At 46.5% G+C, this 25,682-nt stretch overlaps 1 protein-coding gene across 14 annotated transcripts in view; it reads left to right on the forward strand.

Annotated features, from left to right (window-relative positions):
- GRB10 (growth factor receptor bound protein 10) overlaps window positions 1-25,682 on the forward strand; it is a 203,543-nt gene that overhangs the window by 21,185 nt on the left and 156,676 nt on the right. For 12 of the 14 annotated variants that reach the window (XM_032758035.2, XM_058444833.1, XM_032758034.2 and 9 more), the window contains one exon: window positions 16,097-16,266. The gene's annotated coding sequence lies outside the window, so the exon portion shown is untranslated. Of the gene's footprint in view, window positions 1-16,096; window positions 16,267-24,455; window positions 24,524-25,682 lie in introns of those variants that run through there. The other 2 variants (XM_058444854.1, XM_058444834.1) reach the window with 2 other exon arrangements.

Consider the following 25,682-nt stretch of genomic DNA (forward strand, 5'->3'; position numbering starts at 1 on the left):
AACTTTACTCCCTTTTTGTCTCAAAATGATTGAGACCATAGTGTGGTGGTGATGTTGAAGGAGGTCACCTGAATAGATCTGCATCCCCATCACAATTTCACTTCGCCTCTCGTACTTCAGTACCAGGTTTAGGGGACACATGTGCCATTCAAGTGAGGTTGGCTTTGTAATGACTTTTCAGGGTGGATTTTGGCTTCCTACAGGTAAGAACTTTCTACCTTTGTAATATCCTGACTCATGAGTTGAAACAACAGATATGATGAAGGCCCATGCCCCATTTAGAAGAGTAAGTCTCATGTTGCCAGGTCAGAAATAGATCCTCTTTCCTCCTGTTAAGCGTTGTGCTGAATTCTGAGAGTGGTAATCCCGCAGCAGGCAGAGAGAGGAGGACGTTGCCCTGAAGCTGTGGGGAGGCCTGGGGTTCATTCCTACTGGGCTGCGGGTTCTGGTCTCTTCTACCAATTTAAACAAAATGGCACAGATAGCTAAGAGCAGTATCAGTTGAGAGTAGCACGAATCTTGGGCGCTGATGTGTGCTGTTTAGTTTTGGCCCCTGTTTTAACACAAGGAGAGGGCAGATGGTGAAGCTCTGGCCACCTGTGAGTGTTGGCAACCCCAGGGGGGCAGTCCGTCCTGCTGGATGTACTTTGAACTGGAAATACTGGACATATGACATTTTCCTTCTGACTCTTGCCATTCGTGTGGCTTATGCAGGAGGCAGGGGAGGAACATTCTAAATGACCTAGAGCTGTGCATCTTGCCAGAATCAACAAGCAGGACAAGGCTTTGGGGAGAACAGTTGAGCCACTTTTCAAAGGCAATGACCCTCTGGGACCCCCTACTTCGAACTGACCCTGGAGGAGTAGACTGGTGGAGTAGACTGGAATAGAATGTCCTGCTGATTGTGTGGAGCAGGCTGAGTTGCACATGGTTTCTGGCCAGTGGTGTTCATTTGTGTGGCCAGGTCTCAAACTCAATATTGTTTTTAAGAAAATCTTTCTGAATGAAGAAGTCTCCATGGACTCTTACTCCATAAAAGCTAAGATTCATTGCAGAGTTTCATTGGGCAGCAGTTCCATGTCTGGGGTGGAGGTTTGGTTTCTGTCAGACTGTTCCATAGGGCACATTGAAGTCCTGGGTGCTGGGCAGGGCTGAGATTCCCAGGGGGGCACCCCAAGGGCTGGGTCCTAGGTCGCCTTGACACTGTTAAAAATTACTGAAGGCCCCAAAGGGCTGTGGTTATGTGGCTGTATATATTGAATTTTACTATTTCAGGAATTGACAGGCATTTAAAAAATATTTGTTTCTCCATGTAAAAAGAATATTAACCCATTATATGTAAACATAACATCTTTTATGGAAAACTGTATTTTCAAAAACAAAAAAAAATGAGAAGAGTGGCATTGTTTTGTACTTTTTAAATCCCTTTAATGTCTGCTTTAAGAGAAGGTAGTTGGATCCCCCCATCCCCCTGCCATCTGCAATCAGTCACATACCATTTGGCCTCTAGAAAACTCCGCCGTGCATTTGTGAGGGAATGCAAGGGACAAGGACACATCATATCTTACTATCTTGAAGATAATTTTGGCTTCACTGCTCCTGGAGGTCTTGCCATAGGGGTGAGGTCACTCATACCTGGGTACCATGTGAGAGGCTACCACAGGTGGAAGCACAGGTGTGGGGATTTAGGCAGAGACCTTGGAGGCCAGGGGCTGCAACACCCCGTCACTGAATTCAGATAGAGAGGTGCTTGGGAACCACCAGTTCCGCTGGTTGCTTTCTTATGTCTGTTGTTTGAATCAGAAACTCAGCAGCTTAGGCCTCAGAGAGATCTTGAGGATACTTGGTCCATAACTATTATGTGCCAAATGAGGGAACTTAGTTCTTCAGTCTTCTGGAAAAATTTTATCCCTTTTTGTGTTAAACCGTGGATGCAGCTTGAAAGTGGTAATGCTAGATGCTGCATACCACCTTGATGGAACTAGATGAAGTGATTAGCTTCAGTTGCCTGAGTCTAGAGAGCCTGGGACCAGGCAGGGCAGCAACATTTGAGGGACTCTTGGGAAACTTGGCACAGCTTGAATGTGGGGGCTGTGATGCACAAGCACAGGCAGCTGTCTCTCTGTCTCTTCCCCCAGTGTTTGTTGAGCCAATGTGATGTGTCCTGTGTTGGCTGCCCAGGTATATACGACAGTTTCTATCCTCAGGTCTTCTTTACTGGGGGGCAGACTAAAGGTTTGTAAAAGAAACTGTGATACCAACATCATTCGATGATCCACTCGAGAGTGCCTTGGAACAAAGGAGTGTTAATCAACAGCGACCGGAGAATAAGAAGGGTGGCTTTTTTTTACCTAACATGTAAAGGAGCTGAGGAGAGAAGGGTGTTGCAGAGAAAGCAGGAATCTGCATTCTCTTCCTCCCCACTGCTGTTGCAGGCTGACAGTCTTTGAGTACACACACAGATGTGGCTGTGTTGTGCCCTATCAGAGGCCCTGTGAGTCCCACCACCTCCTGAAGCACAAAGGTCCTTAGTGTGGTGCTCAGAGACCCCTGAACCATGGGGTACAGGGTGCACAAAACTGGCCATGAGCTGACTTTGTGGAAGGACAGCCTTGGAGGGAGGGTGAGACATTCATGACCATGGACCCATTTTCCTCTGTCAGGAAGGATGGGGGAAGTGAGGAGGACCTGATCTATATTTGCCAAGAGAAGCTAAGCAGGTGGTTTTGGCGGCTATGAAGGACAGGTTCTTTCTTGGGTCCCAGGACTCTCTTTCCTCCTGGGAAACCCAACCTCCTGTGTGGCTCCATGGCTCTGGTCAGATTCCTGACTACTTAGCATCACAACAGTGGAGGACAATGGGATTCTAAAAAGATTTAGAGGAAACTTCGTAATATTAACAGGAGACAGTTTGAAATTCGATTGTTGTGACTCTTTTAATGGCTCAAATTGCGGAGAGGAGGATAGCTCGTGTAATGAAATGCTAAGAGTGGATTTTGATGGTGGAGTGAAGGAAGTTTGAATTAGCTTTGATTAGAACACAGCCTCATCATGGGGACTCCATTCTCATGGGGCGTAGTGGATGCTTTAAGATGGATTCCCCTGAGTTCAGAGGTGGGCATCAGAGTGATTTGCCTGCATACCAGTCGTGTCTGTGGTCCTGGGTAGCTTTCTGTTCATCAGCCCAGTGAATGGGGCTCCACTTTTCTCCCTTTCGCTTTGCCTCTGGTCCAAGAAGCAAACTTCCTGAAATAGAAGAGGAGGAGCTGTTCTTTGGACAATGATTTGAGAATAGCTAGAACTAAAGTTACCAACTGTGGAGGGCGGTTCCCTGTGGGCCTCATCAACAGCTGAGGGCCCCCTTTCAGACACCTGTGAACAAGCTCCTCCAGAATCCTTGCATGCAGCTTTTGCAGAACTGATAAAAGCAATGGTCGGTCATGCTTGCCACAAGCTGCTTCTGTTGAGATCATCATTCTACGATCTTGACCAATGGGTGAAGTTTGGTTGCACTTTTGGCATCTTGCATTCACAGACCTATGGAAACCAGATTAGGGAGCATGTTGGAGGTGGCTCTGTAAGTGACAATGCTAAGATTGAGAACATAGTGATCACATGGTAAGTGTGTACTGAGTGAATTAATGAAAGAATACTGAATTTCAGGACTAAGGGGAAACATAGAAACAGGTGATTATAAAGGAAGTGAAAACAGAACTCCCAGCTGACCACAATGAACCTGGGGGTTTATGAAGGCCTTATAAGGGCAATTGAAGTCTTAATTTGGGGATTGAAGGAGGTAGCGATGGAGTCTTAAAGTTTTCTACCCAAATTACAAGAGCCAGGTAAAAAGAGAATTAGTGCAGAATCTGATATTTGAGCTTCCTGCATCGATTTTTCTAAATTATTTGCCAAATTACAGGTTATTTACTTCCTTTAGCTAAAGCACCACTCAGGGTTCGCCTTTGTCATTGCACAGTTTGTCCCCAGGTCATGGGAGCTGAGGCTGTGTCTAGGTGGCTGCAGGCCTGAGAGGTAGGTGTCAATGATGGGGTGGAGCTGGGGGTGTTGGGAGAGGTTTGAGCGGACCCAGCTGGGCAGCACCATAGGGCTGCTGGGTAGGTATTTTTGGGAAGCAGAATGCTGAGCTCTCACTCAGAACCCCAGTGTAGGAGGCAGATGATTACCTGAGGCCCTCTGCACAGAGAAGGAACCAGCTTTGGAGAGCATCATGGGTTTCTGCTGCCTCCTCAACTCGTCTCCCCAGTTCCAGGAAGGCAGAACAGGTCATTGAGAGGCACAGCTTGGGCTTCTGGATTGCAACACAGGAGCAAAGTGGTAGATGGGTCACGTCTGTGAACGAGGTGTGAGCAGCCCAGTGTAGGACACAGTCAGGGTCCCCAATGTGGTGGGCCTAGTGGCTCACTGCTGGGTCTGATTTAAGAAAGATACCTGGATAGGACGATGTAAGAACTGTCTCTGGGTCCCCAAGGATGGGTTGGGAGCTGAACTGTACCCACAGCTGGCCAGGAGCCACAGGGACTCTTGTAGGTATGGAGGGTATGGCATGGGGGCTACCATACTGTGACTCAAGAGTGCGATGGGTGGATGTGGGCCTCAAAGTGGGCCAGCTCTGCCCAGACCAGAGCATTCTGCTTCCTGTGGAGCATCCCTGGAGTCCTTGTGACCGTGTGGCCAGAGAGCATGGTCTTGGGGCAGGCAGATGACAAGAGGCCGTACCAGGATGGAAGTCGTCTGCATTTGGAGGCAGGAAACAACGCAGGACTCTCCCTGCAGTTGGTAAGCGTACTCCTAAGGTGTCCCGTGCTTGCCTGCACCTGCCTGCCCTATACCTTCAGGATCCAGGTGTCCTTTTGGAACTGGAGGATCAGGAGCCAGAGGGGCCGGCAGTCTGGTACTCCTGCCTTGGGCGTCTGGGCGGGCATTCTGGTACTCCTGCCTTGGACTTCCTGGCGGCCAGGCAGCGGGTACCTGGGAGGATGTTGCACTGGTCTGTGCAGGAGACCAAGAGAACTAAATACAGGAGATCATGCACACTCATTAAAAAAGAATACTGCAGAAAAGTTAGATTACATTGCTTAGATAAAGTCATTTTTAATATGTCCACACCCTGTGTCAGTTTTCAATCTTGTGCGACCTGCCTGCTGTATGATAATGATGCATTTCAGAGCCATTAATCATTGTTTACCAACCGTTCCTGTTTGTAGGAACCCTATGTTTCTATTGTCTGCAAAATTCTTGATTTTCTGAGTTGAGGATTGGTTTTCCTTATACATGTTTATATAGACATTACCCTGAAAACCTAGAACACGCAGTAGTTAGTTACTGAATATACTAATGATACAGAGAATGAAAAGATGTCATCATCTTTAGAATAGAATGCCAGGCCCTAGTGGGCTCTGGGGTGTGTGCTGGTGATGGGCTAATGTTGATAACTGGCTGTTTGGGGGTGGTAATGAAGCGTCCAAAGCACATTGACTGTTTCCCCACAGCTTTCTTCATTGAGGAGAGGAGAAATCTTAATCAACTGTGCACGCCTCTTCACTCCAAACTATTACTCCTCGCACAGTTGTAACGATTAGGATTACATTATGTTTCCTCCACAAGCAAGAATGTCTTTCCTCTTTACTTTTGAGTGTATCTTTTTTTCTTTAACTCCCCCCTTTTTTTTAAAACTACTTTAACTTTTTTTAAAACTCCTTTAAGGGAAGAAGAAAAGGAAAAGAAAGGAAGAAAAAGAAAAGAAAATAGAAGGGCAAAGTCTTTCCGTATTTCCAGAAGCTGCCTGTATGGAAAAGGGCCTCTGCAGTTAATATTCATGTGACTTGGCCTCAAGCACTTAATAGCCTCATTGTGTTTAGGTATAGAGCAGTGATTTCTCTGGAATTCCTAGAAAGGGAGGGGGAGCCCTCCACAAGGGCAGAGGGGGATCACAAGGGACCATGAGTATAGGTTTTTGTGTGAGGAGAAGCATATAGGACCCTTGGCCTGAAACTGGATGAAAACATTCTTAGATAAATTTTAAAGTTGCATGAGTAATTTGTGATCTTTAATTTAAACAGTCGAACCCAGAAGTCTGTAGTGAGTGAAATTCTCACTTCACTTCTCATGGCCCTCCTTCGAGGCTGGTGTTCAGGGTTCTTTTGGCTCCTTTCGCTCTGTGGAATTAACTAATTACTTTTTTATTGATGCATAATAGATAAACATAGTTTCAAGGTACATGAGATAATTTAATGCATCATGTAATTCGTAAAGGTCAAATCAGTGTACTTGATATACCCACCACCTTAAATATTTGTCTTAACTTTAGAAACATTCAAATTCTTCTCTTCTTGCTATTTTGAAGTGTACAATAGATTATTGTAGATGGTAGTCACCTTATTGATTTATTTAATTAAGTGTACTTATTTCAAGAATGAGCAGAAATAAGGCCTAGTATTACATAAATCAATAAGGTGACCATATATTTGTACCCATTAATCAACTTTTTTTTAATCCTCCGTACCCCCCTACTCTTCCCTGTCTCTGGTAACCACCAATCTACTCTCTTTCTTCATTAGATCCACTTTATAGCTTGCACATGAGTGAGAACATGTCATATGTCTTTCTATACCTGTCTTCCATGTTAATGCATGCTGTTGCAAATGATAGAATTTCACTCCTTTTTTATGGTTGAATAGCACTCCACTGTGTGTATGTACCACCTTTTTGAAATGAGTTCATTGTTGTTGGACACTTAGATGGATTTCATATCTTGGCTATTGTGAATAATGCTGCAATAAACACGGGAGTGCAGATGTCTTTTTGATACAGATCCTTTCTTTTGGGTATATACCCAGCAGTGGAATTGCTGGATCGTATGATAGTTCTATTTTTAGTTTTCTGAGGAACCTCCATATTGTTCTCCATAGGGTCTGCACTAAGGGGTCCCTTTTGGTACATTCTCCCCAGTATCCATTATTCCCTTTTTGATAATAGTCATTTTAACTGGGGTGAGATGATATCTTTTTGTGGTTTTGATCTGTATTTCCCTGATAAATATTAGTGTTGAGCATTTTTTGGATACACCTGTTGGCTCTTTGTATGTCTTCTTTTAGAGATGTCTGTTCACATGTTTTTGCCCATTTTTAAATCGGGTTACTTGTTTTTTTGCTATGGAATTGTTTGAACTCCTTATACATTCTGGTTATTAATCTCTTGTCAGATGAGTAGTTTGCAAATAGTTTCTCTCATTTTCTCTGTTTGGAATTCCTGGGTGCAGACACCCACAGATATACTGCTTTCTCCTTTTTACGGCAGTGTTGCTTATTCCTGGTGCTTAGCTCTTTGCCTCCTTTATTAAATACTTGCCTTCTGTCAGTGCTGTGTGAAGCACTCTGTGGGAATTGGATCATTTCATCCTTGCATGAAGTTGGGACTGTTTTGTTCTCAGTTTACAGTTGAGGAAATTGAGGCAGAGAGTGGCTGAGCGCTTGTGCAGGCTGCCCCCACCCCAGCTGGGGGAGGCTGAGTTCTGAGCCACTTTCACAGCTGCCTCCCACAGACCAGAGCTCATGTCCCCGTGGCTCCTTTAGAGCTTTTGTGTGCCTTCCAATGCTGCTTCCCATGCTGGAGGAGTACTGTGCTCTACTATATTTAAGTCGGCTCCTGTCCAGGCATTTTTTCCATAAGTTCAGCAAAGATTTGAGCCACTTGGCCCTGTGCTAAGAGATGGGATACAGCAGTAATCAGGACAGGCCTCAGAGCTACCTCTTCTTGGGGAAAGGGACACAAAAAAAGTTGGCAGGAAGAAGAACAGCACTAGCAAGCCTGATGTGTTCTGCAGAAGAGGCAGCCAAGGGCTGAGCTATAGACCCGTGTGGAGAGGGTCTGGAGAGGGTCTGGAGTGGGCCAGGTGGCCTAATCCCTCAGGGTGGACAGGGACAGGACAGGGTGGATGGGGAGCCTTGATGCTCTGAGGAGGCTACCAGGAGGGGAAGGTGGAAGGCAGCTGGGGCCACAAGTGTTTGAAAAAATTCCAAATACAAGGCAGAGAGCATGCAAAGGCCATGAGGGAGGATAGAGTCTGAGAACCTGGAGGAGGCCAGGCTGGTGAGCGAGGTGACTCCAGCATGGGACAGCAGTGTCTGGGCAGCCTGGAGAGGAGGCAGGAGCTACATGGGTCAGGCCTGGTAGCTGTCGCTGAGAAGTTGGGTGCATTTGAAGTACAGAGGGAAATGGTGTCACCTCATGGGCTCCCCAGAGCTAGGGCAGGTTGAGTGGGAAGCAGTGAGGATGCTTAGAGACAGGGCAGCTGAGTCCCAGTTCAGATAAGGGGCAAAGGCCTGGAGTTGGCAGCAGAGATGGAAGGGAGTGGACGACTCTCAGATGCTTCTGCAGCCAGTGAGCTGGGCTAGCGGATTACATGGATAGAAGGCAGAAGAGAAAGTTAGGAATGGAGAACTCTTGTTTCTGCCTTATGCAGTTTGGTGGGTGCCATGGACTGGGGGAGAGGAGGGATTTGGGCAGCCACATTTAGGTTGCTTCCAGTTTTTCTGTATTAAAGTGTGTAGTAAACATTCCGTGTGTGTCTATGTGTGTATGTATACGTGTGTATGCATGTGAGTCTTTCTGTAGGATAAGCTATTCCAAGTAGGATGCCTGTGCCTAAGACTAAAGTCTGAAAGCTGCTTCCCCCACTCCAGCGGGCCTTCCCATGCCTGTACAGTGTGATCCCACCTCCGGTTTAGGGGAGCCCTGTTGCTGTTCAGGCCGTCCTCAACTCTGGGTAGTCCCAGTCCTTTTAATTTTCAGCTATTGATTATAGCCCGTGTGTTTGTCTATGTCTCCCTGGCTCCTTGTGAAGTTTAGCATGTTTCACATGTCTGTTTTGCAAATTGTTTGCTGCTATCCTCTCCCCGTTTTTATGTTGGGCTGCTTATATCCTATCTCTTATTTCAGTAAAGAAGAGATTAAATGCAGATTGTTGGCTGCGTGGTAATGGAAATATTTTGTCCCAAGGCTTTTTTTTTTTTTTTTGGAGACGGAGTCTTGCTCTGTCGCCCAGGCTGGAGTGCAGTGGTGTGATCTCTGCTGACTGCAAGCTCCGCCTCCCAGGTTCACGCCATTCTCCTGCCTCAGCCTCCTGAGTAGCTGGGACTACAGGTGCCCACCACCATGGTTGGCTAATTTTTTTGTATTTTTAGTAGAGATGGGGTTTTACCGTGTTAGCCAGGATTGTCTCGATCTCCTGACCAGCCTCCCAAAGTGCAGGGATTACAGGCGTGAGCCACTGCGCCCCGCCGGCTTTTTGCCTGTCTTTTGATTTGTCTATAGGGTCTTTTGCTGAACAGAAGTTAGTTTTTCCTTCATGGCTTCTAGGTTGAGAATCTTGCTTATGAAGATCTTCCTCACTCAGATTTTATAACATTTTTCTTCTGTACTATCTCTTAGTAGTTTAGTAGTTCTTGTAATGTTTAAGGCACATATGGGAGGTGAGGATATGACTGTGGGATCTTACTGAGCATAAGTTGCCAGCTATCCATGATCTTATTTTTAATTTATGTGTCATCATTCACCTCTGGCTGCATTCTCTTACTTTTATTCTGTAAATGGACATGTCTGTTCCTGTATCTGTAAATCAGCAAGCTGAGTTCCTTGAAGACAGGGCCTTCCTTGGTATGATACTGCTTTAACTCACTGATGTGGAGGTGGAGTGGCTGTCAGCAATGTGAGGGCTTCCCTTTAAAGGAGGTGGTGCATTTGTAACCCTTCTGATCTTCTTTTGGCTTCCTCAAAAATTTTTTATTTTCTTCAAAGGATCTTGCATATATTCTTAAGTGTGTTGTTTTGGTTGCTTCTGCGAATTAAATCATTTTCACCATTAGACTTCCTAAGTGTCTTGGAGCTGCTGCGCAGAAGGGCTGGGGAGGGTTTGTAGTTTGCTCTGGGATCGCAATCTTACTAAACGTTCAGATCGGTTCTAATTATTTTTCAGTGCATGGTCTTAAATTTCATCTGTAAATAGTGACGGTGTATTAGTCTGTTCTTGCACTACTATAAAAGAATACTTGAAACTGGGTAATTCATGAAGAAAAGAGGTTTAATTCACTCCTGATTCTGCAGGCTGGACAGGAAGCACGGCAGCATCTGCTCTGCTTCTGAGGCATCCTCAAGAAACCTACAATCAAGGTGGAAGGTGTCGCGGGAAGCAGACATGTTTTATGTGGCTGGAGGAAGAGGAAGAGAAGTGGGGGGAGGTGCCCCACACTTAACCAGGTCTCTTGAGAACTCCATCACAACAGCACCACGAGGCTGGTGCTAAACCATTCATGAAGGACCCACCACCACAGTCCAGTCACCTTCCACCAGGCTCCACCTCCAACACTGGGGGTTACAATTTGACATGAGATTTGGTGGGGACACAGAACCAAACCATATCAGGCAGTTTTTAAAACTCTTTTTCGATTCAACATTTACACCTTGTTTCTGTTTCTTACTTCACTGTGTTTTCTAGACCCCTAGAACAGTTACGCCTGATACTGCCATTGTGAGCTTTCTGGCCCTAATGTTAATGGGGATGTCATTTGTGCTTCTTCATTACGTGTGCCACTTGCCTGCTGGAAGTTTTGGATAGATGCCTTTTATCAGGTTAAGGGGGTTCCTTATTTATACCTCATCACTAAAATCTTTAATTCCTGGCATGCAGGGGATTTTAAAAGAAATTCTGTTATCTTCTGCGCTTTGGATTTCAGGCTCACTCTAGTAGATTTTCTTTTCCCTAAAAGGAAATGATAAAATCTGTTCCAGCAAGTGATTGAAAGAATCAAAATGAAGAGAAACTTTACAATTATTGTAAAAGTTTTCTGTTTTTTTCCTATGGTACAAATGATATTTTATTAAAATCACAAACTGTGTGGCAGGGATTCATACATCCAGGTATCTGTTGACTTGCATCTTCGCTCTGCCATTGATTAACTGTGTGGCCTTGGCATATAATTACCATCTCCTAGCCTTGGTTTCTGTTAAAATGGGGTAACAGTGCTGCCTCAAAGGATTGATATCTAGTTATTCTTAATTAAAACCCACCTATCTTTGCATGTTGTGTTTTGTGTCTCACATGCCTTTACTTCCTTCAATTTGATCTTCAAAAAGCCCTCCCGTGAGAGATTGTAAAGCATTTGGTAAGATTCTGACAGGTAATAGGTTGTCAATCAAGGGCGGCTGCCATTGCCCTGAGTACAGTTATCATAGCTGTCACCACCATCTTGGGTGGCATCATCTGGAGAGTCAGGAATGGCTGTGAGCCCTGGGATTCTAGTCCCAGGGATCCTGTATGCTCAATTGTGGAGTAAAGAGATGTGCCCACTCTTGTTTCAGTGTAGCTTATGTAGCACGTGGTGCCATGATAAAAATACTCATGTTCGTATTTGCAGATTTGACTCTTCTGGATGAACAGTAGCATGTATTTTTGTGCCAAGTACACACTATTTTAACTACTTTTGCTTTAGCGTGCATTTTACTAGATGATGAGTAATTCTTCCTTAATGCTCTATGATTGACCATCTTACCACTTATTTTATTTTGTTAGTTTTAGGATTATTCCACTGGTTCTAAGAAAAAAACTGCTTGAATTTAGATAGATAACATACTACATTTCATTTATAAAGTTGTTTTGGATATTTATATTACTTTTAAGAGAATTAATCCTTATGATGTTTAATCTTTCCATTTAGGAACTTAGCATGTTTCCATTCATTTAGGTCTTTTTATATCTCCTAAGTAAGTGCTATGGTATTTTATGGTTTGTATAGTATTATTCTTAGGGCTAACCTAAAATATGCGTACCTATGTATATAAACTATTGTGAGTGTGGTCTTTTCTGTAGGTGTTTTGCTCAGTTGCTGTTCTGTGCATGTGTGCATGTGTATTTATCCTGCCTCTGACCGCTCTGCTGGCCTTTGGCTAGTTTTAGAGCAGTGTGCTGCCTCTTTCAGGTAGGCAGCCTCTGACCTCCCTGTGCTTCTGGTCTGCATGGCCGTAGGGGGAAGCACGCTCTCTGGCTAACCCATCTTTGTGCTTGCTCGGCTGGTGGCTCCTGGAGGCCCCACACTGAGGATTATTGGGCCTGTTGGTCCTGCCTGACCCTGAAATTGAGACCTAGGTGGAGTCTGGGCCTGTTTACACATTTTGGCTAAGTTTTGTTGGTTTCAGTGATGGTGGCAGTTCAGAAGCTGCTCCTGGGGTGTCCGCGCTCTGCCCCCTGGCCATTCACTGTCTCTGTGGCCCTCTCCTGGTGTCTGCTGGTGGACAGGTTAGTGAGGGAAGAAGGGCCTTCCTAGGATTGGACAGATGAATGGGTCCCTGGCAGTTGAGTTGCTGCTGAGCCTTTCTGTATGTTTGGTGATTTGAAAGTACAGCTGCCCTCCTATTCCACAGCTTGTGCGTCTGTGGGTTGCACATCCTTGGATTCAACTAACCATGGATAAAAATATTCAATCCCCCCCCAAACAATCAAATATAACAATAAAACAATAAAATAATTCAAATAAAAACAATACAGCATAAACAATATAGCATTTACATCGTGTCAAGTATTGTAATTAATCTAGAAATGTTTTAAAGTGAATGGAAGTGTGTAGGTCATATCCAAATACTACGCCATTTTATACCAGGGACTGGAGCATCCTCTGATGGATTTTGGTGTCTCTGGTGTCCTGGAACCGATCTGCCATAGGTGCCGAGGGATGATGTTGGCAGTGAGGTGGGATGGTTTCTGTTTTCGCTTCCATCTGCTGCCGGCTTCTCTGGGCCTCCTGTTCCATCATCTTCGCCAGGAAAGGAGCTGTGGCTGCTGGATTTGCATTACTGAATGAAGAGGCCAGAAGATACACCTGATAAAAGTGGTGTGAAGTTTGGCATTTCTTTTTTTTTTTTTTTTTTTTTTTTTTTGAGGCAGAGTCTCACTCCGTCACCCAGGCTGTAGTGCATTGGTGTGATCTCGGCTCATGGCAGCCTCGACTTCCTGGGCTCAAGCGATCCTCCCACCTAAGCCTCCTAAGTAGCTGGGACTACAGTCACCCACCACCACACCTAGTTAATTTTTTAAAAAAGATTTTTATTTGTAGAAACAGGGTCACGCTATATTGCCATAACTGGTCTTGAACTCCTGCGCTCAAGCAATCCTCTAGCCTTGGCTTCCCAAAGTGTTGGGTTTACAGGCATGAGCCACTGTGCCTGGCCTGTATTTCATAGTTAATTGTTGTTTCAGCTTTAAGCTGTCCATAGGTCCTGGCAATAGCATTCTGAAATTTTATAATTACTTTTTAGAAATGTTCCTTTTAATTCCATTCTATTTACATATTTCTCAATTTGTCTTCATAACCACCCTCTTACTCTGGGAAAACACAGTCATCTCTGAGTCTCTGATAATCGGTACAATATGGAGTTTAATTTTTTTTTTAACTAGAAGTATTCTGTCCCCTTCTGAGAAGGCCTAGACTTCACTCCGGAGCTCTCTGACTGAACAGGCTGAATACCCTCGTCATGAAAGTTAGGATTTGTTGAGTGTCTAAATAGTCACTGTTATTACTCTAAATATTTAGTGTGAGAAAGCTAGACAGAAGGAAAACTTTATATTAGCTCAGGAATTTTTGGAAGATATCAAAGATACTAAACAGAAATCAAGAGGCCCTTTGTTTCTGGGATATTTTGGAAGTAAGTTAAGACATTATTTATTTTTCCCCAGGTTAGTGTATTCTTTAAGATCTCAAGTTTAAGTCGTATCTAACTGGAAACTGCATAAGAAATCTCTCCTGACTGTTAGGGAAATAGCTGAGTGAGCCCTTTAGACTCTGTAATTTCTGTCCAGTGGTCCGGGTCAGCGTGTGAAGCGTGCTGGTCTACTCTTGGGGTGTTGGTGGTCTGGGTGTCGGTGCCAGATGAGGCCACTGTAAACAGAGCCGAGAGGTTGTGTTTGCAGCAGGCTTTCCCCTGTGTGTTGATGGGCGGGCACTGAGGTTATTGAGGAGGTATTGTATCTTACTAACTCTTCAATTTATCAGGTTCGAAGATCATGTTGTCTTTGTTTTGTCAACTGTAAAGACTAATATCAACTTCCTAGAAAATAGACAAAAATGGATGAAGTGGTGATGGGTTTGATAGGACAAGTATATTTCACTTTGCCTCAGTGATGTATTTAATTTATCGTGCCCATGAGAAAAAGCAAACCTTTCAAGCACATGTCTTACATTTGAAGCCACATGCCTGAAGATGCATTGGGAAGTGGTCCTGGGCATTTGAATCAGAATCGAGGAAAAGAATAGGCTTTCTAGAGATGGGACACACATCAGGATATGAGAATTAGCAGTGATTCATATGCTGTTGTGACGGTGACTGTAAGTCCATTTCCCAGTGTTCCCATTGCCATGTCACAGACCCTCATACCCGTTTGCCCATGCACCCTTTTTTCTTATCTTGTAGTCACTTAAACTACTAGAACTTAGAAATATTCTAGTCGACATAATCATCTCGATACTTTCCAAACTTCCAAATTCTTTGAAAGGGGTAAAGCAGATACCCTTAATAAAATGCTTTTGCATAGGCAGTTGATGTTCAACTTTGATCAGTCTCATAATCATATATCACATATCACCCCTTTTGGTCCTAAAAAGACCAGCATCCCCTTTAAACATTAGCAAGCTTCATAGCTTGCAGGTGGCTGGTGTGTTTCACACCTGAAAATGGGAGAATTATTTGGCGTGTTGTAGTTAATGATGACTATACATTTGTTTAACGTTTGCTATACGTTGGACCCTGTCCTAAGCCTTTACATGCATTAGCTCATTTAATCCTAATAAAAGCTCCGTGAGATACTATTTTCATGCTGATTTTATAGCTGGGAACACTGAGCCCCAGTGACTCAATAATTTGCCCAGACATCAGCCGCTAAGGGGTGGCATCTGGAGATGAACCAAGACTCTCTGGTGCCTGGATTCTTAGCAGGCATGTTCAGCAGGACCTGTTTCAAAAAACAGCCATTTGACTGGTCTTCTTAAATCTGGGCCCAGGACTTCTTGATGTCAGATAAGAGGCAGGGGCAGGTTTCATTTTCACCATTTAACAATTAGGAAAATGTAGCTTCTGACTCTTTCATGGAGGGATCTGTTGAGATCACCCACGTTGCAGGCAGGGGACCTCCTCCAGCACAACAGCGATAGGAGGCTCCTGGATGGCACCCTTGCTGCGTGCCAGTCACACTGCTAAGTCATTCTCTGTGTATTTCACTTAAACATGTTGAAATCCAGCGGCATTCCAATGCAGTGTATTAAAATCCTCAGTGAGGTGGGTTTCATCCCCATGAGATGAATCTCTGCAGTGAGACTAGAGCCTGGGAAGACCAGGGAGTTGCCCAGGTCACTATAAAGTCTCCTCCGGTAGGGGTTTCAATTGGTCTCCACCCTCTTCTCCATGCCTAGAACCCACCTGTGAACTAAGAGCTCCGTGCCTTGAGCTCTCAGTTCATAGGACTTGAATGATGAATCAAAGGTCAGAGCCAGAATTGGAACCCCAGGTCTGCCTGCTCTGCACCCCTCTCGTGGAACACATGTGCGCCAATGCAGAGTGCCCAGCGGGGTCTCTGCTGAGAACAGTACCAGGCATTGTGGGCTGGGGCTGGGTCTGACATGGAGGCGGGTTCCTGCTGGGTGGGCCAAAGGTTGTAGCCTGGGAGGACCCTGACCTGGGCCTGAAGTGAATTCTAGGTAACTTTGCCTTGCAAGAGGGCAAAGGTCTGTGTGCTTCATACCCCCTCCTGCCTTGGAGGCAGCATGCTTTGGAGACGCAGAGATGTGTAGGCAGTGAGCGGAGAGCCCAGGGCATCTTCCCTCTGTCCTCTGTCTCTGGGCATCACATGACAACTAGAAACCTACATCTTACGTAGTCATGTCCTTGTTTTGTTCCTCAGAACACTCTTAAATGATCTTCTTGGAAAAAAATATTCTTTCATGTCTGTTTTAAAAGTTTTATTCTTGGGCTCAGAGTATAAGTTCATTTGTATAAATTCTACGGAAGTTCAGTGATGGCCCATTTGACTTTCCAGCTTTGGCGCTGACCACGATGCTGAGCAGGAAGCAGCAGCTGCGGGCCCAGTGACTGGCGGCTCAGTGACCAGCAGCCCAGTGACCGGCAGCCAGGTCCTCACCTGGGTCCTCTCAGTGAAGCCAGGGTGGCCACCCCAGCAGACAGTGCTACAGAGCCAACTCCTGACAGGTAAGCCCTATGCGTGACACTAGAGTCACTTGTGCCTTTCTTTGCAGGAGAGTCGCCTGTTCAGTATTAAGGTGGTCAGTGAATGCGTGTCACTGTAGGTAGAGGCCTGATACTGGAGCCTTTATTCCAAGGTTCCTAAAGAGAGTCTCCCGTCTCTGTCCCCTCTCTCCCTCTCCTCCTTGGCTCGGCTCTGCCTGGAAACACCGGGCTGAGTCGGGTAGGGACGGGAGGGCCTGGGCTGCAGCAGAGCCGGGCTGCGCACACTCCTCTTGTGGACATGCCTCTGGGCCTCACTGGTCTCCCTGTGCCCTTCTATATGGTGGGGGTGATGCTGCCTGCCTCCTGGGTCACTCTGGGCACCCCTCGTGAGCCTCAGGAGTTGGTAGATGTTGTTCTGAAGGTGGGCTAGAACACAGTGTGGGAGGGTCTTGACCTGTGCCTTGTTGCTGATGTGTGTGTTAGTGTGCCCCTGCCTCAGTCGGCGCTGAGATTGGGGACCCTGTAGCTAACAGAGGACTGGGGCAGTGTTGGCGCCCCTGCCTTCCCTCGGCATGTCAGCCTCAGGTGGCCCTTTCTGGGAATGGACCTCCTCTTTGTCCTGGTTGGCCCTGGGTATGGGATTCTTACAGTGCCGTTGGCAGGTCTGAGATGGTAGCTGGAGATGCAGGAAGAGACCTGAGGCCAGAACAGCTTCAGCACACAGACCTGCCGGAGCCTTTGCCTGCAGAGTGGAGGATGCTGTTAGCTCGGGCTTCCCCGCAGTATCCCACAGACTGGCTGGCTACACAACAGAAGTTTGTTTTCTTACAGTTCTGGAGGCTGGAAGTCTGAGGTCAAGGTGACAGCTGAGTTGGTTCCTCCTGAGGCCTCTCTCCTGGGCTTGCAGATGGCTGTCTTCTCACGGCATCCTCACCTGCTCTTCCCTCTGGACCTGTCTGTGTTTTAATCTCCTCCTCCTTTAAGGACACCACTTGTATTGGATTAGGGCCCACCTTTGTGACCCGGTTTTAACTTAGTGACCTCTGTAAAGACTCTGTTTCCAAATACAGTCACATTCTGAAGTGCTGGGGGTTAGGGCTTAACATAGGAATGTTTGGGAATGCAGTTCAGCCCAGGTCAAAGGCCTGAAGGGAGGCTGGGGGACCTGGGTCCTGCCGGTCACCTTCCCTCATATCCACACCCTTGGTAGCAAGTTTCTGGGCTTTTTCCAAATGTCTGCCTTATGTTAGCTTTGTGTTAGATGCTGAATGACATTTTACACATCCCCTTCTAAATTCAAAAGGTGCGCATGTGGACATTTTCCTTCTCTCCAGACAGCTCACAGTGCTGTTGCTTTTTTTCTGAGAGTCTGTGCCCCTGCATAGAGAGGGTCCTGGCGCCAGTGAGGAGGGGGAGCTGGAGCCTCCTGCAGCTCCCGCCCTGGTCATGCATGAACCGTGACCTCCCCCAACTGCCACTGCCTTGCCAGGGAAGTGGGCTGTGCTGTTGGGATGGATTGTCTTTTGTAAAACAGGTCCTTCACCCTCCTCCTCACAGCATAGTTGAGTGAAGGTAGCAGACCTCCCTATCTCAGAATGGGTCAGAGAAAAAGCCACCGCTCTGTGGCCAGTGGTAGCTCTATAGACCCTTCCATGCCTGAGACCCAGGGCGGGGCTCTAGGGCAGCTGGGTCCCTCGTCTTGCCTCTTGACTGCTCATTGCAGACGATGTGCAGTTCCTGAACCATCAGGCAAGTGTGAGAGCTGCAGGAAGGCAGCCCTGCGAAGCTGAATCAGGGAGCGCCGTGCTCACGGGCAGGCGGTCGCCCTCCTCGGACCCGTCTGCCCCTTTGCATTGCCCAAGATCCTTCATTGGTGACATAGATTCGTTGTGAGTGATGCTGAGATTCCTTGAGATTTGGGACGAGTTTTCTTTCTGGCAAGGCTTTACAGTGTTGAAGGGACACATCTGAAAAAGGCAAAAAGCCATCTCTCACCAGTCCCAGCGCCCACTTCCTGGATCACCTGACAGCCTTGCGCTTCCTACCTTTTCTTACTGGTCATGTAACTCAAAGGGAAATCTCCTTCCCAGCCTCTGCGTTCCAATTACCTGATTATGGACTGCTTGGCATGGACATGGCATTGAAACAAAACTTCGTTTCCCACTTAGTCTTTGTGTTTTTGGCTTGAAATCTGGTGATCACTGGCAGCTTACAGAGCAGGTCCACCTGTGTGGTGGCTCCACTCCATTGGGGTGCCTCCTCCGTCCTTCAGGAGGGAGACGCTGAGTCTGTGGACATCTGTGCTCCCATTTGACAAGTTTGAGTCCCTCGAGGGGTTAGCAGGTATTGAATGAGTCATGGTTTTCCAGGGTGTGCTCTGGGAAGTAGTTTCCAAACTTCATAAGCCATGAAACCTTTCCTTGACTTGGGACTCTCAGATGGGCTCCCTCTTGTCCAACAAGTGAATGAGTGAACGTGGGCACCCATTTGGTAGCTGGCACTGTCCAAGTGCCGGGGCACCATGGTCACAAGATGGCCCCAGCTCCTGCCTGTAAGGAATGTATTTTTGGTAGAAAGATATCCTATTAAGAACTCACGTTTTGCTTGACCTAACAGTTGAAGCCCAATCCCCTGGGGTTTCAGAAAGCTGCTTCAAATCAAATTATTGTCAGAGTAAACTTCAGTTTGCAGAGTGTCTCAGATGAGGGCACCCAGGCCTGGATGTGGTGGGGCCTGAGGTGGGAATCCCAGACCCTGTAGTGATGGGCCATGGCACTAGACTTGGGGGAATCAGCTGGGCCTCAGGGCAACCCTCCCACCGTCCTTCACTGCTCACTGCCTCTAAGAGCCAGCCCTGTTTGTTTTGGGGTCAAGGAGGGAGAGGCAGAAACATGCAAATGGTCCTAATGGTCTCAGTTTCTGTTTGTTAGCTCTTGGGCCCAAAGAGACCTCCGAGCGTTTCCCTCAGGCCTGTGGTTCCTTGGGGACCATAGCTTAGCTTTCCTCTGTCCCCATTTTTGGTTAGTTGTCTTGTTTTCATGGGAGAAGTTTTAGGGGTTTCCTGGGGTTCAAAGCATCACATCCCCAAACTCAGTGATCATGCAGCAGCTTCTGCCTTGCGGGGCTCGGCCTCAAGGAAAGAGCTCTGTTCTCCTGCTCTTGGCCTGCAGAGACTGGCCCAGCTGCGATGGTACAGCTCTTGCTGGGCTCTTACTCACACAGGAGGGCAACTCTCATGGCCCTGTTCACCCTTGGAATGCAGTCAGGGGAGGACTCATTATCGTGACACCAGTCTACCTTAGCAACACAGAGCTTGGCTAAGGGTAGAGACCATTTCTCTGCCCAGATGCTCCGATGCATGGTTCTTTCCCATTTATAGGAGAGTTTGAACTAAAAAACTTTCAGAAACTAACCAAGAATGGTATGCCTTTCACCTTTCTCTTTCCAAGGGCAGGAAACTTCTACAGTTGTGCCACAAAACTGTTTTGCTCCTCAAGGTGTCCCATAGCCTTTCCCATAGGAAAGTTCTTTCAGAAACTCTTACGTACCTTGATGTTGCCTCAGCCTTCCTTTTTTTGACATCCTCTCAACTTTTGGCTTCTGTAACTTGAGCCTCCCTGAATCTCCTGTTTATCCTTTTCTATTTTGTAGCCCCTCATTTTTCCCCCCTAATAACTTTGCTTCACTGTCCTCCCCACAGGAGAGCCCTCTCACATTCTTCTGTGGAATTCTTATTGTCTTGTTTCTGCCTCACTTGGGGCACTTAACCTGCACACCCTGACTCTGTGGTTTTGTATGAGCTTCTCCCCGCTGGATTGCGCTGGGAAGCTTGGGTCAGGCATCATTCATGCCCCTTGGCATCCTTGATCAGCCAGCGAGATACCTCAACAGTATATTTAAGTAAAGTGTCTTTAAACAGAAACACATAAAACGAGGTTACATATTGATTGGTTGATGAAAATGTGACCAGCTCATAGAAACCTAACTCTGTATTTCCCCTAGGGCCAAAGACTCACCATTCACTAACTCAGTGTTTGAGGTAACTTTAAAGCCCTTAACTATACCACAAATAAGGAGAATCACTCTACTTGTTCTTGGTCACACCAAATTCCTTGATATCCACCTGCCCCCAAATTGTTTTCATTCTTTTTTTAACCAGCTCAATTTAGATACAATACATTGAGCACAATAAACTGCACATATTTAAAATGCGCAAATGGATGCATTTTGACATATGTGAAACCATTATCAAGTAATCAAGGTAATGAAAATATTCATCACTTCCCACACTTCCCGGTGCCCCTTTGCAGTTCTTCCTTCCCACCCTTTCACTGATCTGTTTTCTCTCAGTATAGATTGCTTGCATTTCCTAGAGTGTTGCATAAAGGAATCAGTTTGTTTTATCTGGCCTCTGGCTCTTTATTTTGAGATTCATCTATCAATAGTTCACTCCTTTTTAATGCTGAGTAGTGTTCCATTGTATAGATGCATCACAGTTGGCTCATTCATCCACTTCTTGATGGGCATTTGGCTTGTTTGCAGGTTTTTGCTGTTTCAGACACAGCTTCCGTAGATTGCTTTCTTTCTGTATCTGAGCCTCTTTCTAGGCTTCTAGGAAAGCAGTGTCCTTCCTTTTTTCCTTGTTTTTGGATTGGATTTCTTCCTGCTGAGGCCCTGGGCATCTGGTTTGGACATGGCTGTGGGTCTACCTGGAGTCTGACCTCTGTCCTGATACAGAGGGGTAGGAGTGGTGAGGAGAGCAGTGTCCAAGGCAAGCCAAGGCTGGGACGTGGCGTCTCTCTTGTCGGTCAGTGAGCTCTCAGTCCCTGTGGGTCACTGCCTTCATTAATTCTTGGCGAGTCTGATTTGCAGGCTTGGGGGCCAAGCAAGCCACTGTGGACCCTCAGAGCGTACCCTTATTTATTGACTCCATTTACGTCACAGGTGGGTAGAGATGATTCCCGGGAGAGCTGTCCTCAGACAGCCCAGGCTGTGATTTGGAAGGGTCCATCCATCCTTCTGACCAGTGGTGAGTTATTTTGGGACCCAGGAGATGAGTGCAGGCTTGATGCTGAGACCTAGGGTAATTTGTTGCCCAGGGTGTCTGCTATCTTTGCTCTCCTTCTAAAGTCGCTGGCATAATTAGATTGGGGACTTGCGTATCTTTTGTGATGTACAAACTTGTCTCTTCTGGTATTGACAACAGGCTGTTTGACTTCACAGATGGGGGTGGGCGTGGGAAACCTAAGCGTGATACTCATCTATATAGTTCTGTCTGCAGTTGGTTATTAGACTTGTGGGACTGCGTTCCCTAGCACTTCTAGATGTCTTGCCCCAGAGAGACTCTCGACAGACTCAACGTGTGCTGTGATCATTGGAGCTTCTATTGAACAGGATTGCCCTGAAATGGAGGGAGAATGGCAACCGTTGGATATCTCCTCCGCGTGCGCACCTGCTTAGGTGGAAGACAAGAAACGGTGCAGGAAAGCCCCTTTCATTTTATTTATTTTGGTCTTTGTCCAGCATTCAAAGTTAACTCAACTTTTCAGAAAGGTTTTATATATGAGTGGTGAGAGCAGAGTCGACCAAGATGTTGCTTATGGTCATCCTTGAAATTTATGATTAAAAAAAGATAAAATTTGCAAAGAACTTGCTGCCTTGGCAGCTCCCAAGAGAATTCAGTTCCTGAGGTGGAGAGGGAGCTGGTTTTAGGGTGCTTTCCCACGGAGAGCTGCCGGAGGGCTCCTCTGTGCTTCTGTAGACAATCTGCAGGCCAGACATTCCAACTGTCTTCATGAAATAGGTTCTCCTTTTTTCTTTGCCCCCACTTGAGAGAGTGGGGCCAGCCTGGCAGCAGTCTCACCAAGGGAGTAGCGGGATCAACAGGCTGTTACAATCTGTCCTAAGTTGAAAAGAAGATTAATTTTTTTTTAAGTTACAGTTTCAATTGAAGGAAGATGGAGGAATGTAATAACATGCAATGAGATTTATGATAAGTACAAACTCTGCTTGAATACCTACATTTAAAGCATTTCATGCTTTCAGAAGTAATAGAGTTGTGAGCCCGAAGACGGGATGGAGGAGAGAAGAGGGTAACATTTCAAAGGTGCCCTCTCTTTGTACTGTTAATGGTTATTTTGATGGATTACTTCGTAGACCAATGAATTGATGACTAGGGTTCCAGAGTGTGCGTGATTGATGTAGATGATTGCATTAGAAGATGATTACCTAGTTATTGCAGTGTTTAGAACCAATGGAAGAAAAATGCTTTGAAAATGACAAATTCTGCAAATTATACAAAGTTTCTAAGAAGAACTCCTGGAGATTATTTATAGAAGCTCTGGTAATATAGGATGAGTGTGGCCAGAGTAGAAAAAAATCTACTTTTATCAAAGCAAAATTATTTAAAATTGCATTTCACAATTATACATTAAAGAATTTTGTAACAATCCAAATTTTGGCCAGGCATGGTGGCTCATGCCTGTAATCCCAGCACTCTGGAAGGCTGAGGTGGGTAGATCACCTGAGTCAGGTGTTCGAGATCAGCCTGGCCAACATGAAACCGTTTCTACTAAAAATACAAAAATTAGCTGGGCATGGTGGTGAGTGCCTATAATCCCAGCTACTCTGGAGGCTGAGGCAAGAGAATCGCTTGAACCCAGGAGGTGGAGGTTGCAGTGAGCCAAGATCGCACTACTGCACTCCAGCCTGGATGACAGACAGAGTGAGACTCCATCTCAAAAAAAAAAAAAAAAAAAAAAAAATCAACATTTTATATAGAATTGACTGACGTGTTTGTAAACATCTAGACCATTTGAGTTTGACAAATTGTGGCATCCTCTAGATTGTAGAGTCTAGACCCATTCCACCCTTTTACAGGTGAGAGAACAAGAGTTTTTATTTAATATGTCTTTTAATGTAGCACCTCTTTATAAAGTAGAGGTTCTGATTTCTTACGGCCTTTTGGAAATAAATGTCCTGGTAGCTTTTCCCTGTTTTGAGGATTAGAGAAGTTACATTTTGTACACGCGGGTCTCACTGTCTCCATGAAACTTCATTGTTTTACTTCAGAGTCTTCGTGGTCAAGATGGATATCATTGCCCTTTACCCCAACTGGTCCCTATTCCTGGAGCACTATGGGGTCCAAAGGCCTCCGTCCCTGCCACAGCAGCTAAACACTGGGGTTGCTTACATTCCTGAGCCCCAGGCTCCTCCTCAGCGACACTTGGGGTATTGTTAGGAAGAATGAGAAGGAAAATGGAAGTCAGCGCTTAGCTGAGAACCTGGCCCATTATAAATGTTCCACAAAGGCTTGTTTTTACCCCTGACCCCATCCCTGGTACCCTGATATTCTCCCAGCCTGTTGTGTGTGCCTTTGCCTCTGGTTTTGTTATGCTGTTTCTCTTACCTCCTTTCTCCACTCCTAATTTCCAACACTTTCCCGAGCTCAACTCTCACATCTGCCATGATGCTCTCCCTGGCTGTTGTGCCCACTCGTGTCCATCTGCATGGCACTTGGCCTATAGCAGGTAGGTGTGCACTGTCTGATGTCCACCTCTAACATCAGCACATGGCTGCTCCGTCATGGGCCACAGGGCCTCCTCCAGGGTTTTAGGCAGAGAGGAGGAAAACCCCTACCTAGGGCTTCCGTAATTAATCCGAATCCACAGGACCCCGTTAAAGATGGGGTGGGGGTGAGTGATTACGTTCAATTGTTAGAGCAGATCCACTCCCTCCCCATCCTGAAATAACAGTGTCACCAGCATCAGCAGGCGGGGATGAGAACAATCCTACCCTCTGGAATTTCCCACCTGCACGCATGCATCCTGCCTTCTAGAATTTACCACCTGCACGCATGTGTCCTGCCTTCTGTGATTTCCTACCTGCACGTATGCTTCCTGCCTTCTGGAATCCCACCTGTGCATGCATCTTGCCTTCTAGAATTTCCCATCTGCACACATGCGTCTTGCCCGTTTGTCATCTCCCACGCGTTTCCTATCTCAGTGCCCAGAGATGCCCTCCTTCTACTTGCCCAGGCCCGAGGTCTCCACTTCGCTTTTCTTTCACGTGTCCCACCTGCTAGATTCAGAATGCACCACTTCTCTCCTGAGCATCCACCAAGGCCTAGGTGAAGGATTCTGCTAACTGGTTTCTCAGCTTCTCTCCTCCCAGGCGGCCTGTTTTCAGCATAGAAGCTGGGGTCCCATGGAGCTGCCCTGCTCCATGCTTGCATGCCATTTCTCTCAGCGTTGGAGCAGAGCCCTCAACAGTGAGCGTGGTGGGTGCCTGCCCAGTCAGCTCTGGGGGTGAAATGGAGAAGCGGGTGGAGGGAGAAAAATCCAGAGAGGGTAAAACCATCTTTGAAAATGCTTCACCCCACTTTTCCTCGAGAGAGCTGCCTTACTAGATGAAAGGCTCAAAGAAGCACTGAAAGAAAGGAAAACGTTTGACTTCATAGAAAACCTGAACTTGTTTGACTGTGAGCACCTTCTGTTTTGTGGATTTGGAGGGAATGGTGGGGACCGGCTCTGCTTTGTGGGTTTCCTCCTCAAAAGCAGGAATCCCAGCCCCAGGCCAGGTTCAGCTACCGCTGATAGGTCGCGTGTCTCTCCTTAGCCTGGCTTCCTCACCGTAGTGCTCACCAGCAGCGACCATGACTGTGACAGTGAGAAGAGACCATGATGGAAACTCTTAATGATTCAAATAAGTTTCGAGAGAATTTCGCTGCAGAAACTGGGGCTTCGGAGAGACTGCTGATTTGAGGGGTGGGAGGCAGCGGGTTTCGAACATGCTTTGTCAACACTTGCAGAGGGATGCAGACAGAGAAAGGGCTAGAGCTAGAGGAGGACATGGTTAAGAGAAACGTCCTTTTGCTCCCTCCCTTCCTTCCCTCCTGAAGTGGGAAATGCACACAAATGTTCATGGGCCCAAGGGAGGGAGGACATGGGCAGGAAGAGGTCATGAATGGAGGCGGGAGCACAGAATGGCTCATGCAGGGACAGGCCAGGGGAGCCTTGGGGACTGGAGGCCCGGGGGGCAGAGACTGGGTGGTGTGCAGGCCCTGAAGTGATATGGGTGTTCTGCAGGAAGGGGTTTGAGGATGCTGCACTGGAAAGGGTGGGGATGGGAGGTTTAGGGCAATAGACAAAAAGCCTCTTTTGTGGAGAAAGTGAGTAGCTGAGGGTGAATGAAGATTTGCAGCACAGCAGGGAGGGTCTGCAGGTAGTTTTTGGTGATTGCCATTATCCTCTTTGGTGCTGCTGAGAAAAGGCCCTCACAGGAGTCCACACAGTTCCTGAGTCTGGCAGTGTCACCAGAGGGTGCCCACTCCTCCCTTATTTCATTAGAATCCCGGTCTTAGGTATAAAAGAAAATAAATCACTCCTCGGTTTACAGGGTTCCATCCTGATAAACCCATCGTAAGACACATGTCGTAA

This window comes from Hylobates moloch, unplaced genomic scaffold, assembly GCF_009828535.3.
Source record: "Hylobates moloch isolate HMO894 unplaced genomic scaffold, HMol_V3 SCAFFOLD_1, whole genome shotgun sequence".
NCBI classification, from domain to species: domain Eukaryota; kingdom Metazoa; phylum Chordata; class Mammalia; order Primates; family Hylobatidae; genus Hylobates; species Hylobates moloch.